Source organism: Caloenas nicobarica, chromosome 1, assembly GCF_036013445.1.
Source record: "Caloenas nicobarica isolate bCalNic1 chromosome 1, bCalNic1.hap1, whole genome shotgun sequence".
Lineage (NCBI taxonomy): Eukaryota > Metazoa > Chordata > Aves > Columbiformes > Columbidae > Caloenas > Caloenas nicobarica.
Window position 1 is genome coordinate 163,124,618 of NC_088245.1, and position 14,039 is coordinate 163,138,656.

General features: G+C 36.4%; 1 protein-coding gene and 1 non-coding gene across 2 annotated transcripts in view; one reads left to right on the plus strand and one right to left on the minus strand.

Annotated features, from left to right (window-relative positions):
- Nucleotides 1–14,039, minus strand: part of GPC5 (glypican 5) — a 685,893-nt gene that overhangs the window by 579,998 nt on the left and 91,856 nt on the right. The window lies entirely within an intron of this gene.
- Nucleotides 10,447–10,519, plus strand: TRNAF-GAA (transfer RNA phenylalanine (anticodon GAA)). Its single transcript has one exon. It is a non-coding gene; the product is annotated as a tRNA-Phe (tRNA).

Consider the following 14,039-nt stretch of genomic DNA (forward strand, 5'->3'; position numbering starts at 1 on the left):
GAATGAATACAATAATCAACTGCATGATTTATTGAATATTTGTACTTTTCTAAAAAGCATATGATAAAACTGGCCCCCTGTGTTTACACTTCTGCATCATGCTGTTTAATTGACATTTCAGGATTTCTTACAAAATTTGCTCATCAGGTTTATTCTACTGGCACATTTCCTACTTTATAACTGGCACAGGTATTCCATAGATTGGGTCTGCTCACAGACAGCTTGAAGAATGACAGACAGCGAAGCAGACCTATGTTTACTTTCAATACCGAACAACTCCTGTGAACACCTTATGATGGTAATCTATGTCATTTACAACACTTTTGGAGACTTCAGTGACAAATCTAGTCATGCTGGTTCAATACTGCAAGCATATCACAGATTTAACGTGTTTTTCTATCTTTTAAGTCTATGGGTCCAGACTAACATCATCAGTCTTCTATTATTCAGCCATGTAAAGAGTGGTGAGTTTTCAATAAGTCCAATACATATAAAAGAAATTTTAAATGTAACGAAGATGAGCCAGACAAGCTCTTTTACATGTTATTAGATTATTTCTTAATCTGCAGGCTCAGTGCCTCTTATCTCCATCCTTTATGAGATCTTTGTAGTTACTGCTATACAACATCCTACAGATACCTTCTTCAGCACTACTGTGAATAATGTCTAGTGTTTACCATGATTACACGTCTATTTTTCTTTGGCTACATTAAACTTATGATTTGTATACTCCTAAGTCAAAAATTAACCCATTAATTTTTCAAAAGAACAGTAACATCTCTCTTCTTGGTTTTGCTAAGAAGGAACAAAACAGAAGGCTAGGAAAAAAATGTAGATGAGCACTTGTTTTATGTATTGCATTTATTCAGCTGATTCTTCACATCAATACATACATATATTCTTTTTTTGATAGCAGTATATTTAACAAACACATGGAACTGAATAAATTATAAACAGACAGGTTAAAATCCACTCTTGAACTATGGACATAGAATTTAGCTAGAATGCCTTTCATAGTTTCTAAAACTATGATCTAAAATTGTTTAACCTGGATTACCTTAAGTATCAGTCTATAATATAAAGGTATCCAGATAACTAAATCCAAGCAAAAGCTGAAAAAACTAATAATATTATTAATTTATTATGACTTGAAAAATCCTGCTGCCCGTTGCCATTAATGTTTGGTGATCTCACATGTTTTCCTTCTGTTTATGGGCAGCACAAATAATCCAGCATTATCAAACTCTCTCTACTAAAGATTTATAGACTAATCAAATGCATCTTGACTAATGAGTTAGTTGAGAAGAATGTCTCAGGTACAGTTTGCGGCCTAACTAATAAAAAGCATTCAAAGTTATGGAAAATAAAAATTATGGAAAAGAAATTAATCCACCTGGTACTACACACATCTTTGTTTAAAATATATCAAATAGGGAAATACATATAGGTGGGAAATTCAGTGTAATTATCCCTAACTAAAAAGTAGTACACAGTGTCAGATATGCTGCAAAATCCCCTAATCATTTATCATATCAGAAAAATGAGCTGGAAGAATAAAGGCTTTGGGACAGGACATATAAATCGATTATAAGGGATGAATCCATTAGGGCATTGCCTGTGGAGGTTATATGGGAGAGAGATCAAAAGGGTAAATGGCAGCAGAAGAAAATTGAGACTCACTAATACTGCCCTTCATTAAAACATATTTTAAATTAATCCATTTCATAGATTATAGATTCACCATTGAAGTCAGTAAGAAAACAAGTAGAACACATTAAACCTGTAGCCCGATCAACTTCGTGTTGCCAAGTGTTAGTGAAACACCTCAGGCTTTAGAGCCATAACTACTCGTAACAGACTTCAGAATTTGTCAAGTCTTGTTTGGTCTTAAACTTGTTGTAGTTTTATTTGAGGGGAAAAAAAAAAAAAAAAAGAAAAAAACCCCAAAACAAACAAGCTTGAATTCGAATCAGTGGACCATTGCCTAAGTTGTTTTGTGTTCAGTGGCAAATTACTCAGATATCAGGAGTTTCTTGTATATCCTGTGACTTTCACTTTGGTTTAGTTATATTGTTTGGTTTGGTCCGGGATTTTTTGTTTGTTTATTGGTTGGTTTTTTTCAAGCTTTATGCAATTGCATAACTCTCACTCTTTAAAATATTACCCAGAGGACAAAAAAATTAATAATCATGGTGTAATCAAGCCCTATAACCAGAAGGTAGGTAAGAGTGTGCCCCATCAGCAAATACAAGATTGGAAATTGGATCAGAAAAGATTGGAACAAATAAAATTAACCCTGAGAGGGACTAAGACCATCACAGAAGAAACCTCCACCAGCAGCATCATACTCCTGCCAGTGGAGAGCTCAGGACTGATGCTTCATCTGAGCAATGCACAGGAGGCATGAGCAGAGCACCAGAGAAAAGCATAGACATGAGGAACTTGGTGTATAATAGTATTGGTTGGAATCTTAATAGGAATTAATAATCACAGATAATTTCGGCTGTAAGCCTTAGTGTCACTGCAATTACACTAAAAAGAACTACTGCACTTTGAAATGCTGCTAAAACATTAATCAGAGAAACAGCAAATTCTCTCAGATCCACATATAAGGTGTGCTCTCCTTTTTGTCCATGATGAAATTGTGTGGACACATAAGAAATTGATTCTTTTTAAAAAAACTGCTTCTTTTAAAAAATCATTTAACTTTTTTTAAAAAAAAATTAATATCCTAAAGAATCTAGATTCTGTCCCAAAGCCAGGTGAGGTGAATCTCACTCATGATTGTGCTACATCTATTCACTAGTCTGAACTGATAATTGTACTTCTCATTGTTATTTTATAATCTTCTTACTATCATCACTCAGTGTTATTCTGTTCTTAGTAATCCTGATACTGATTTTTTGTCATGTAGAACTTGCTTTCTGAATCAACAAACCCATTTTATTTTTCCTCTCCTTCTCCATCTTTCTGTTTATACATTCCAGAACAGGTCCAGCACCGCAACAGGACACACATTCAGCTGATGTGACACTATGATCTCCAACTCTTCTACTTGTGTTTTATACAATGTTGGAATAAAATTATCTTTTTTTTCCAGTTATCTGGAGCTTCATTAATTAACTTAATGAAAATCATCACTAATGGTTCAGAAAATTCTTTTTGCACTTTTCAGTGAAACTTGCTGCTGTTGATTTTAAAATATCTAGCCTTAGAATCTGCTATTTAACACACTCCTAAATTGTAACTGGAATGTAAAGTGTTTAACGATACCTTGACAGATGATACTTTAATATTGAGTGCCTGTCATATGAACTAATGAATGAATATCAAATGGTTATTATTTTGTCCAGTTATAACCACTGATTCCACTTTTCTCCCACAACTGTTGTTTGTTTGTTTGGTTTTTTTTAGTCTGTCATTAATTTTTTAATAGTGATTATTATGGGAAGATTAATCTTGCAGTTTTGAAAACAAGAGAATATTGTTTTGTATGGTATCAGCCAAAGAAATAATTAGCAGCAAATAGAGGTCTACCAAACTCTTTTTTTTTTTCCTTCTTGGATTCTGTTTATCTTCTCTCTGATTTTGCATTATTCTGTGTATTTCACAGGCAATGCTTTCTTGTTGGAGGAGAATATTTCCAAATTCTGAATGTATTGCTTACTACCTTGGAATGAAGTATACTCAGAGTTGCAAGCAGAACACTCCAGGGGATCACAGCTTTAAAACTGATATCATATAATGAAGTTGTATGAAAATCTCTTGATGTAAAATGTTGTGCATGGTTTGCAAAAGGACATTAAATTGATAATGATTTATGATGTGCCTTTTTACACACTTGCCATAATAAATAAGGAAGGCAAGTAATCTCAGATGTGTTAAAGGGTATTTTTTGTAAAGCGAAACTTGGAATTTATAGTAGGATGATGCTGAAGGTCAGAAAACTTAATCGATAAGAACAGTAAAATTCATCTCAAGTAACTTCAAACATACACATGTAAGCTAGTCACGCAAAGCTCCTCAAAAGTCAGGTGAGAGAAACAAGCACTTCTAAAGCATGAATCATCTGTCTGACCTCAGGTGACTACTTTTGGTTGAGATGAACTGCACTCTGGAAGTGCTTATCCCCCTCCCTTGGCTATAAAGGGACATTAGAACAAATCACTCAGATTAAAAGATCTACATTTAGTCAGGGTGAATCCCTAAGATTTCTGTAAGGAACTGGTATTAAAAGAAAGTGTCATCAAATATAATATGATACTGCAATTTATATGAATAAAAAGCTGAGATGATCATGCTTCTATGAAGTGGTTTTAATGGCAGATAAATGACAAACTTCCAATATATTTATGCAAATCCTCTTTCCTTCTGCACAGATGGGAATGTGTTTTTCTCAGAATGAAATAAAGTAGATACTTGATTTCCAAACAGTTGTCTGAGCATCGCAACTTTACACGCTACCTTTATAAAAAGTAATTATCAGGGAATCACAGAGGAAATGAAGAGAAAGAACAACCTCAGGAAGATGTCCATAAAGCTATGATGATGACTGACATCAGATGAAGCTTTCATCTTTATACTGAAAGTTTAGAACCTGATTTTTTTTCCACTTACCCCATTTTTTTGCTGGCAGTACTCACTCAAATTCAGTGAGTTTTTGATTTACGCAGGTAAAAGTGAAATGACAATCAGATTCTAGCAGATGCAGCACTAAAGATCAACATTTCTTGCACATCAAACAAGTAAATATATTCATTTTGTATCACTGCATATTTAATCTGACAGCTTTCTTCTAAGTGTTGGTTGAAGTCTGGTGAATTCCTGCATCTGATAGTCCGAGGAATTCCATGCTAAAAATCATCACACCAGTCAGTCAAAGAAATCTGAGGAGTTTGTTTACTTAACTTATGACTACATGTCATGGGTTTCAAAGAGCCTCCAAAGAGTTTGATAAGGGATTAGAGGCATTTATTATCTTTCACTTTGCTTCACTCCATTTTTATTGAGAAAAAAGAGAGGAAAAAATTTCCTTTAAGGGTACATTTCTTAAACAAACATACATGTATGCACTTCAACTTTCAGATAGGTTAATAATGTATCATTTCTAACTTGACAAGACAGAAAATCTCAGGAGGTGGATAATCAGGCAGACAAATATGCTCATTCCCAATTACAAGAGGAAAATAGCACCTGTCAACCACAACACAAAAATCCAGTTCTATAAACTGCTTAGGCAAAGATGTACAGTTTTAGCATATAAACTTATTAAATTTAAATGAAATTCAGAAAATATTTCAACACTAAGGAAGCCTCAGGAAAGGGAAAATGTTTCTAGAAGGGCTTTTTTGTGACAGTTGTACTGAATATTCTGTGTAGCTGCTTTTGATGATAACATCTCAGGGTCAAATATTGATATGGATTGGAATAGTCCACTCTACTTTGACTCACCCTTTCTTACACCGTATGATTCCTGATTTTAATACAATTAACTTCTACACTAACTCATAACCCATTTTTTAGCAACTAAGAACTAAACAATATGTATTAAATGCTCCATTGCTGTTAGTAGTGTTGACACCTGCCTTCAGCTCTACTTCCAATTGATGCACACTTTAGAATGCAGACACAGCTGAAGTACAACACATGAATCCTCTTCGCTTGCATTCTGCTTGCATTCACAGGTTTTTGTGCAGTCATTCAAGCCTGCAACAGAAGCTCTTGAGTTGAAAGTTCTGGGTATGCTCCATGATGTTCCAGCTGTTTTGACAGAATGGCTTTTACCATGAAAAAGGCAAAACCACATCACATACTGTTAATTGTAAGCTTCCCATGTAGTCAGTTAAGACTACTGAGTATACCCACCAGAACATATCTATAGGGAAAGAAAAAAAGAAAAAAACCCCACCTGGCAAAGCGATGTTTCTCCCTATAAATTCTGGGGGACCTACTGCACTTGTAGCTTGTAATATGTAGAATGGCCTTGGCCAAGGGGAAATCCCATCTGATTTTTCAGTCTAGCTCTCTGGCCTCATGGCACTAACAAACAAAATGTAAAAACCTGGATTTCTTTATATAGTCTGAATTTCTTTATATAGTCCATGTGTGTTGTCAAGACACAGTCTACTCTATTTTTGACATCCTCTTCTTTAATACCAATCCATTTCTTTCATTAGATTATCACACTTATTATTAGCTGATTTTGTTTGGCAAGATACTTTTTAATGACTATTAATGTTTAGCTAAAGCTCACTCAACGGGCCAAAGAACAACAGAAGTTAGATGTAAATGTAAATCAATTATGCTTACTGTAGTATGAATAATTATGTAAATATAGGTTCATGAAATTATTCCCTTCAGTTTTATATCTTCAGGCTCTTTAACCTTTAACAAATTCTTTCCAAATATATTTTTAACGCTACATTTTTTTGCCTTTAGAGATATCACAAGTATAACCAGTACATGATTTACACTTACTACACAGCTTTACTGGGGATGCCTTTCACCCTACCACTATTTGTAGATGCTCTAATAAACCCTATTTTGCAACTCCTGCAGCAGCACTGACAACTCATACATTCTCAAGGCATGGAATACTTTCCAGGAAGGAGATGGAGATAATAGCTGCTGGAAATGTGTACCTCTTCCAAACTATAAACCCACTGTGATTTCCACCCCATCATGTGATCTGCACCATCATGCAATGTGACAACTGGTGTGCGTCTCTTGCATGACTCAAAAATGGATGGTTACCTCCCCATTCCCTTTACAGCTGTGTATCCCAGCTTATATAGGACTATAACATCCCTCGCTAAATAATAAAACCACATAGAAACAAAGGCTTGAGCTGTCCTCTAACCCATCCTTTGAAACCAGAGCAGGTTCAACGGGATTTATGATCTTACATTTTAACATATTTATCTAGCCTATTCTTTAAATATGCACAGTAATAGACAGGCCACAACCTTCAAGAAAATTATTCCAGTGCTTCACCACACTCTCATTTGTTCTCACCAATGAGAACACATTATTTACTTCTTCCTCCTTTTATTTCAGATTAGGTCCTCCCCACCTGATAGCAGACATCTCCAAAGACCAAATCCATCTCCAAAGTAGATGAGTCTACATCTCGGCTAATCAGTAGAGGATGATGGTATGATTCATCTCACCTAGGTTAGGTGTCCAGATGGAAATAAGATGAATCACGCTGCTTTTCTCCACTATTTATACAGAGAAAGAGGGTGGTCAGTTCAGAGAAGTTAGGTGATGAATCTTACTCATGAAAACTATTAGAAATATCTTTTCTATTATTTTCTTTTAAGTGAACAGTCCCACTTCTTTCAGTCATAAAGGGGGTCCATTCTACTTCTACATAGTCAAACTTAATCCTAAAGACTTCCAAGGGAAGTGTAAGTTGCCCAAATTACGTGTTCAAGTAGACAAGCTATATGTTTAGGAGTTCCAAATTCATATATAGCTCTACATGTATAAGTACTTAAAAATGGTTTGGTGATTTTTTTTGGAATAGCATCGCTTCTTTAACTCATGTTTAGTTTGGGAACCACTAAGGTCTCTACATCATTTCAATAGAACAACTGCTGAGTCAGTCATTCTCCAGTCATAGAATCATCTTATTCCTACTTAAATGCAGAATTTGCATATGTCCCCATTGAATGACATCCCACTATTTTGAATTCTAGATCTATCTTCCAGCCTGTGCATGAGCTCTTATTGCCCTCTCTCGCTTGTTGAGAGCACACCAATTATTTCACCATTCAACATTCAACACAGTAGTGAAAATGGTGGCTGTATTTGCCCAAGAACTGCAACTGAAGTGTCTTTTGATTCTGACCACGAACATTTGTTAAGCAATCAAATACAGGTTTCCAAAAAGTTTTGCATGTGTTTAGTGTCAATTTAATCAAGATAATTCCCTACTTACTTATGAGAATGGCATGTTGAACAGTGTAAAAAGACTTTGGAAAGATAAATGATTCAACATCTGTGCTTCTCGCATACCCACATTTTGGGTTCATTTCCATACAGGAAAATTAGATTAGCTTGACCCAACTTGTCCACTGTAAAAATAATTTCATTGTTACTTAACAACTTGATATTTGTATTTCGTGTATTGGCTTCTTGTATTTGGCTTCTAAATATTTCAGCTTTTTATTCCCAATAATTGAAATGAAGCTATGAAGTCTAAAAGACTCTAGCTTCCCCATTTCTGTTTGTTGGTTTGGGTTTTTTTTGAAAGACCCTTTTCAGTCTTTTGCTACCTCTACACATCCAAAGACATCTACTAGTGCACTTCAGAATGCGAATATTGACTGAAGAAAACAATGAGTGTAAACGCTCAGAAAAACAATTCTGAAGTGAAGATCCTTTATATCTTACCAACCCTGCTCCAGAGCTGTGCAAAGAGGTCCCTTCTCTGTTTACAGTCTGATCGGCATTGGTGACAGCCGCGCTTGAGCAGAATTAACTATTTCCAATGGAACCTGTGAGAACATTTGGCCCTTTTTTTGCTTTTTTTTTAATGAGACTGTGTGAGAATCTGATTTATACTATTATACTTCCAGAAGAACATATACTGTGATGTCAGGTATTTATACACATTTTACTTTTGCAATACAAAGTATAAGGTTCATTATGGAGCTTTGCAATTTATACTGTTCAGTTCATATATAGTCTTGAACACATGCATGCCAATATGGATGAAAGCAGTGATGTTTACTAAACAATGCCAATGCCAAACCCAAAACCCACAAGGAAGAAGGCAGTGAAAGAACACATCATTTTATCACACGTATCACACAAGTACACAAGGTGATGATTCATCTCGGCTACCACCTCAGCTAAATACTATATTCTCTCTTTTTTCAACAGTAGAAAGTTGTGGGGATGTTTAAGGCGTGATTCATCTGATCTATTTTAGATGTTTATGGGAAGATGAATCATGCCAAAATATTTATGAGGAGATGAATCATGCCTCAAAAGTGCCTCTCTCACTTAATTTTCTATTGAGGGAGCTGATAGTGACAAGCTCAACAATCCAGTCTATTATACTAATCATCATTAGTTTTGCTATTTCACCTGTATAGCTTGGTTATCTTAGTTACAAACTTACTAGTAACTTCTGTATTATTGACATATTGGCTCACAACTTCTGTATTATTAATTACTTAGAACTTCTGTATTATTGACACGTAAAACCTACATCTGAGTTTCCACTGTAGAAAATTAGATCAAGCTATGTCTCCTCCAGAGATTTGTTTGTCCAGAGATTATTTTCTTGCTACTAGATCTGTTTTTAAAATTATATGTTCATCTAACTTCAATTGCATGAATGCAATCTATAACATAGAACAAATTCCTGGTGAAAGTAATGAACTCTTAAAGAAAACATACATCCTGTACAGAAGCTGAACAATATACCTCAGCAAGGTGGAAGTGATGTCATGTTTCTTTTTGATGTCAACAGTTAGTTTAATGTTGACCTAACAGTCCCACAAGATACATGTGTGTGCATCTCCTTTTATACATACATATTTAACATACACAGGCTTGTATACCCATATGCTATTCCTTCACTACAAGAGGCAATTTTGAAACATATGCATTAAATTATCAACCAAAGTTATTTTATTTTTTAATTTGTTTCTCTGTCAAACCATTCTGATTCTGTGTTAATAAACAAAATACATAAGATGAAAAGAGTGTAAGACATAAAGGAGGCTGCATTTTGCTTATGTAGACAGACAGATTTCAGTGACTTTTGAATACAACTGACTCAACTAAAAGATAATCTGATATTTTCAACCAATCTTGATACGTAAATTGTGTCTTGAAATTGTAGCCTAGATTTTAAAAATCTATTCTCTATGCATTCCCACCTCTGAACTTGACTGTCTTTCAGAACACTACCACAAAAGACACATGCAATACGTAACTGTCAATACCTACATACTGTAACATCAAGAAACAATTAAGCTGGAATCTCAAAATGATCATGTACCCGCAGCATTTACAAGATATACATGCAGAATCACTTTGCTTGAAAAAACTCTATATTCTAAGGTACTGAAGAAAGGCAACATGTTTGTAATGTTAAATTAGACTGAACTGCCAGCATTTAAAGCACTCCTAAAGCTATTCACCAATAATGGATAACAAGCCTACTGAAGAAAAAAGGTCTAGGGAAATAATTTGACCGCTGGACCCATAACTAATAACTTACTCCCAGGTTTATTTTGGATCACGCCTCCTAGTTCTTTCCAAGATAATATGTGTGGTTCTATAGACAGGTCTACTACAGGGACCACTTAATAAAAACAGTACGTATGAAACTGTAAGCTTTGGCATTCTCCACACTCTTCCAATATTGCTCCAGAAAGCAATTCCCTATATGCTGCTGAAATCCCTGGGCATATAACACAAACAGCAGCCGAAATAGCTCAGTTGGGAGAGCGTTAGACTGAAGATCTAAAGGTCCCTGGTTCGATCCCGGGTTTCGGCAAAAAGGTTTTTACAGAGTGATCTGGACTGTTGGGCTGAGGCCAACTGTATGAGGCTTAACAAGGCCAAGTGCCGGGTCCTACACTTGGGTCACAACAACCCTAGGAAGCGCTACAGGCTCAGGGAACAGTGGCTAGAAAGCTGTCTGGTGGAAAAGGAGCTGGGGGTGTTGACTGACAGCCAGCTGAATATGAGCCAGCAGCATGGCCAAGAAGGCCAAGAGCATCCTGGTGTGCATCAAACGTAGTGTGGCCAGCAGGACTAGGGAAGTGATTATCCACCTGTACTCGGCACTGGTGAGGCACCACCTCGAATACTGTGTGCAGATGTGGGCCTCTCACTACAAGAAAGACATTGAGTTGTTGGAGGGGCCTGGAGCACAAATCTTCTGAGGAGCGGCTGAGGGAACTGGGGCTGTTTGGCCTGGAGAAAAGGAGGCTGAGGGGAGACCTGATCGCTGTCTGCAACCACCTGAAAGGAGGGGGTTGGTCTCTTCTCCCAAGTAGCAAGTGATAGGACGAGAGGAAATGGCCTCAAGTTGTGCCAGGGAAGGTTCAGATTGGATATTAGAAAAAATTTCTTCACAGAAAGGGTTGTGAAGCACTGGAACAGGCTGCCCAGGGAAGTGGTTGAGTCACCATCATTAGAGGTATAGATGAGGTTCTTAGTGACATGGTTTAGTACCAGAGTTAGGTTATGGTTGGACTCGATGATCTTGAGGGTCTCTTCCAAACTAAATGATTCTATGATAATAGCTTGGTTCATTTTGGTAGGTTTGGTAAATCATTCATATTATTGTAGACTGAAAAAATGCATTTTAAGGAAAGAAAGGTCATGTAGAATCAAAAGTGCACAGACATCCAAGTGGTACATAAAAAGGATGTGGTCATTCTGCTCTAGAAGAAGGTAGCCCTAAGTGGTGTGGACATGAGCCACACTGCATTATTTGGCCTGCAGTCTGACAACGCCTCCCTAGGCCTGCGTAGTTAGCAATGCTGATATAGCTTACATCCAGTTCTGGGCAACCTTTCTTCTGTAATCTGGAAGACAGTGCTGTAATGCTCTGACTGTCTTGTGCACCCTTCGTCTCACTTCTGAATTTTGTATTTGGTTCTAGAACTCCTGATGGGCCTTCCTCACCCTCTACTAATAGAGATCAAAGAGATAAATGAGATATAGGAGAGAAAAGCAATAAAATTTGTGTGCCCTCTACTAAAGATTGAAAGTGGTAGCCCTATTCTCCACTCAGTTTAGCAGATGCTGACTTTTAATCCCCTGCCAAATCCACTTTCACGTGATCACATATTAAACTATTCCTGAACTGGCTGCTTGCCTAGCAGTGACAAAATGGACATGACCACAACTCTTCTCCAGACTGTAGTTCATAAAAAATGGGATGGGGGATAGAACACCAAGAGCACTGACCTCCTGTGACCATCCAAGGAAAGAAAACTTCCATTTCAGTTCCAACAGTATGTTTCTTTTATAAAAAAGCCATGTAAACTAGTCCTACTTTAATCCTAAGGGATGATAGATAATTGCAGCTCTTGAAAAAAGACTGTTACTCTGAACATAGGATATTCAAAAGCTGTAAAAGCTTTCTCCATGACCATGAAAATCATGTGTCTAGCGAACAACAAAATATTCCCTTCTTGCAGCCCATGCATGCAGGAACTATGTTTCTGAATCAGCAAATAGCGTACTGTGAAAACAAGAGGCAGGGGAACAGCCAGGGAACTTCTCAGTTTCTTGAGACTCTTAGAGCTCTGCTATTCTCTTCTGTGACCAGAAGTTCACATTGGAAGCTTGTGCATATTAAATACTACAGGAATGTTCTGTTGTGAGAACTAATTTCCTCTATTCGTGGGCATTAGTGGGATGACATTTACGGCAGAGATACAGGATCTTCTTGCTCTTTCTTAAGGCTCCTGTGTATTGTTATAAGTGGTTCAAGGGGACTCCTCAAACCAGCATGACTGCTAATGGTGGACTCTCTTCTCAAGGATGGGAAATTTTCCTCAGAAAGCTGACATTTGACTTGAAGCAAATTGGTATGGAAGGGATCCCTTTCTCCCCTAGCTCACAGATGATGCAAATTAATATAGCATAATATACCTTAATGTTGTTCTATAATAAATACGTGAGCAATCATGTGCTAGGAGGCTGAAGAACAGAGCATGTGTGCAATGAGTAGCACTGACGTGTACTTCTAAAGCTGCAATGAGTATTACTTCTCTGAAGTTGAGTATAGCATGAGCAATAATCATTGGTCATTTAGGAACCATGGAAGAAAGCAACATTATAAGAACCATTATGGATCAACTCGAAAAATGGGGCTTAGGAAACTTTCATCTACATGAGAAGAGATGACCCCCATAACTATTTTTTGTGGAAAAATGCACCATAACATAAACCATTCCACTGAGCAGACACAGGTCTGTGAACACTCATATTATAGTCATATGTCTTTATAGATGGCACATACAAAAAAAAGACTCAGAGGAATAATTTAAAAAGGCCAAAAAAAATCTGTATGAAAGACTTTTTTTTTAAAATTTTATTTTCACATTCAAGTAGAATGTTCCTTGCTTCTTGGGCTTTACTGGTTTAAGCTTTTCTAAATCTACAATAAATAATAACATAATTTTAAACCTGCAAAATTCTGGCTTTATTCTGTCTTTTAACTGTTAATGCAGTATTTTATTTTATGCATCACTAACAACTTGCTGATAAAATCCCACCAAATCTATAGCCTTCAGTAACAAGTAAGTAAATAAATAAGTATAGTTTTAAAATTTCTCCTGGATGATTCAGTTTTTACAGGTATGTAAGACAATGATGCATTTGTATTTTTCCTCAATGATGTTCTGAGATGGGGGAAAAATAAAGTGGATAATATTTTCTCATTTCTATATGTTTAAGAATGATGATTTGTAGTATCATAATAATGAAACAATTCCCGCCGAAGTGTCACATTTTCAAAGTAGAAAGCGGGATTCATTTCACCTTATGTTAGCCACCTAAAAGTCAAATACTTCACCTATCCTGGCTATTTGGATAATCAGTGGATTCAGATAGGCACCCCCTCGTATTTTATCCCTGAAGCAAATGTAAGATTACTGATTAATTAAAAAGATGATTTAACCATGCAAGCCATAGTTCCCACTCAGACAGACAACTCTGAAGGACAATTCATCCCAGTTATGTCAGCCATCCACCTTAGGATGGGATGAATTGCACTCTGGACTTCTGTTTCTTTCTTCATGAACTACACTGAGCCTAAGTGAGGCAACAGATCAGACATTCTTTTAGCTACTTTATAGGTGGCTAAAATTTGAAAATTTTAATCCCGCTCATAGGGTTTGCAAATTCAATCATGTTTAGTGCTAGGTGAATTTAGTCCTGAGTTTACCTACCTCATGGGTCTTCAACTGCAACAAAATATTGTCTTTGAATTAATGTATGGAAGAAAAAACAGAAAAGGAAAAATACTGTAAGATTCTCTGCTGTTTGGGAACCCT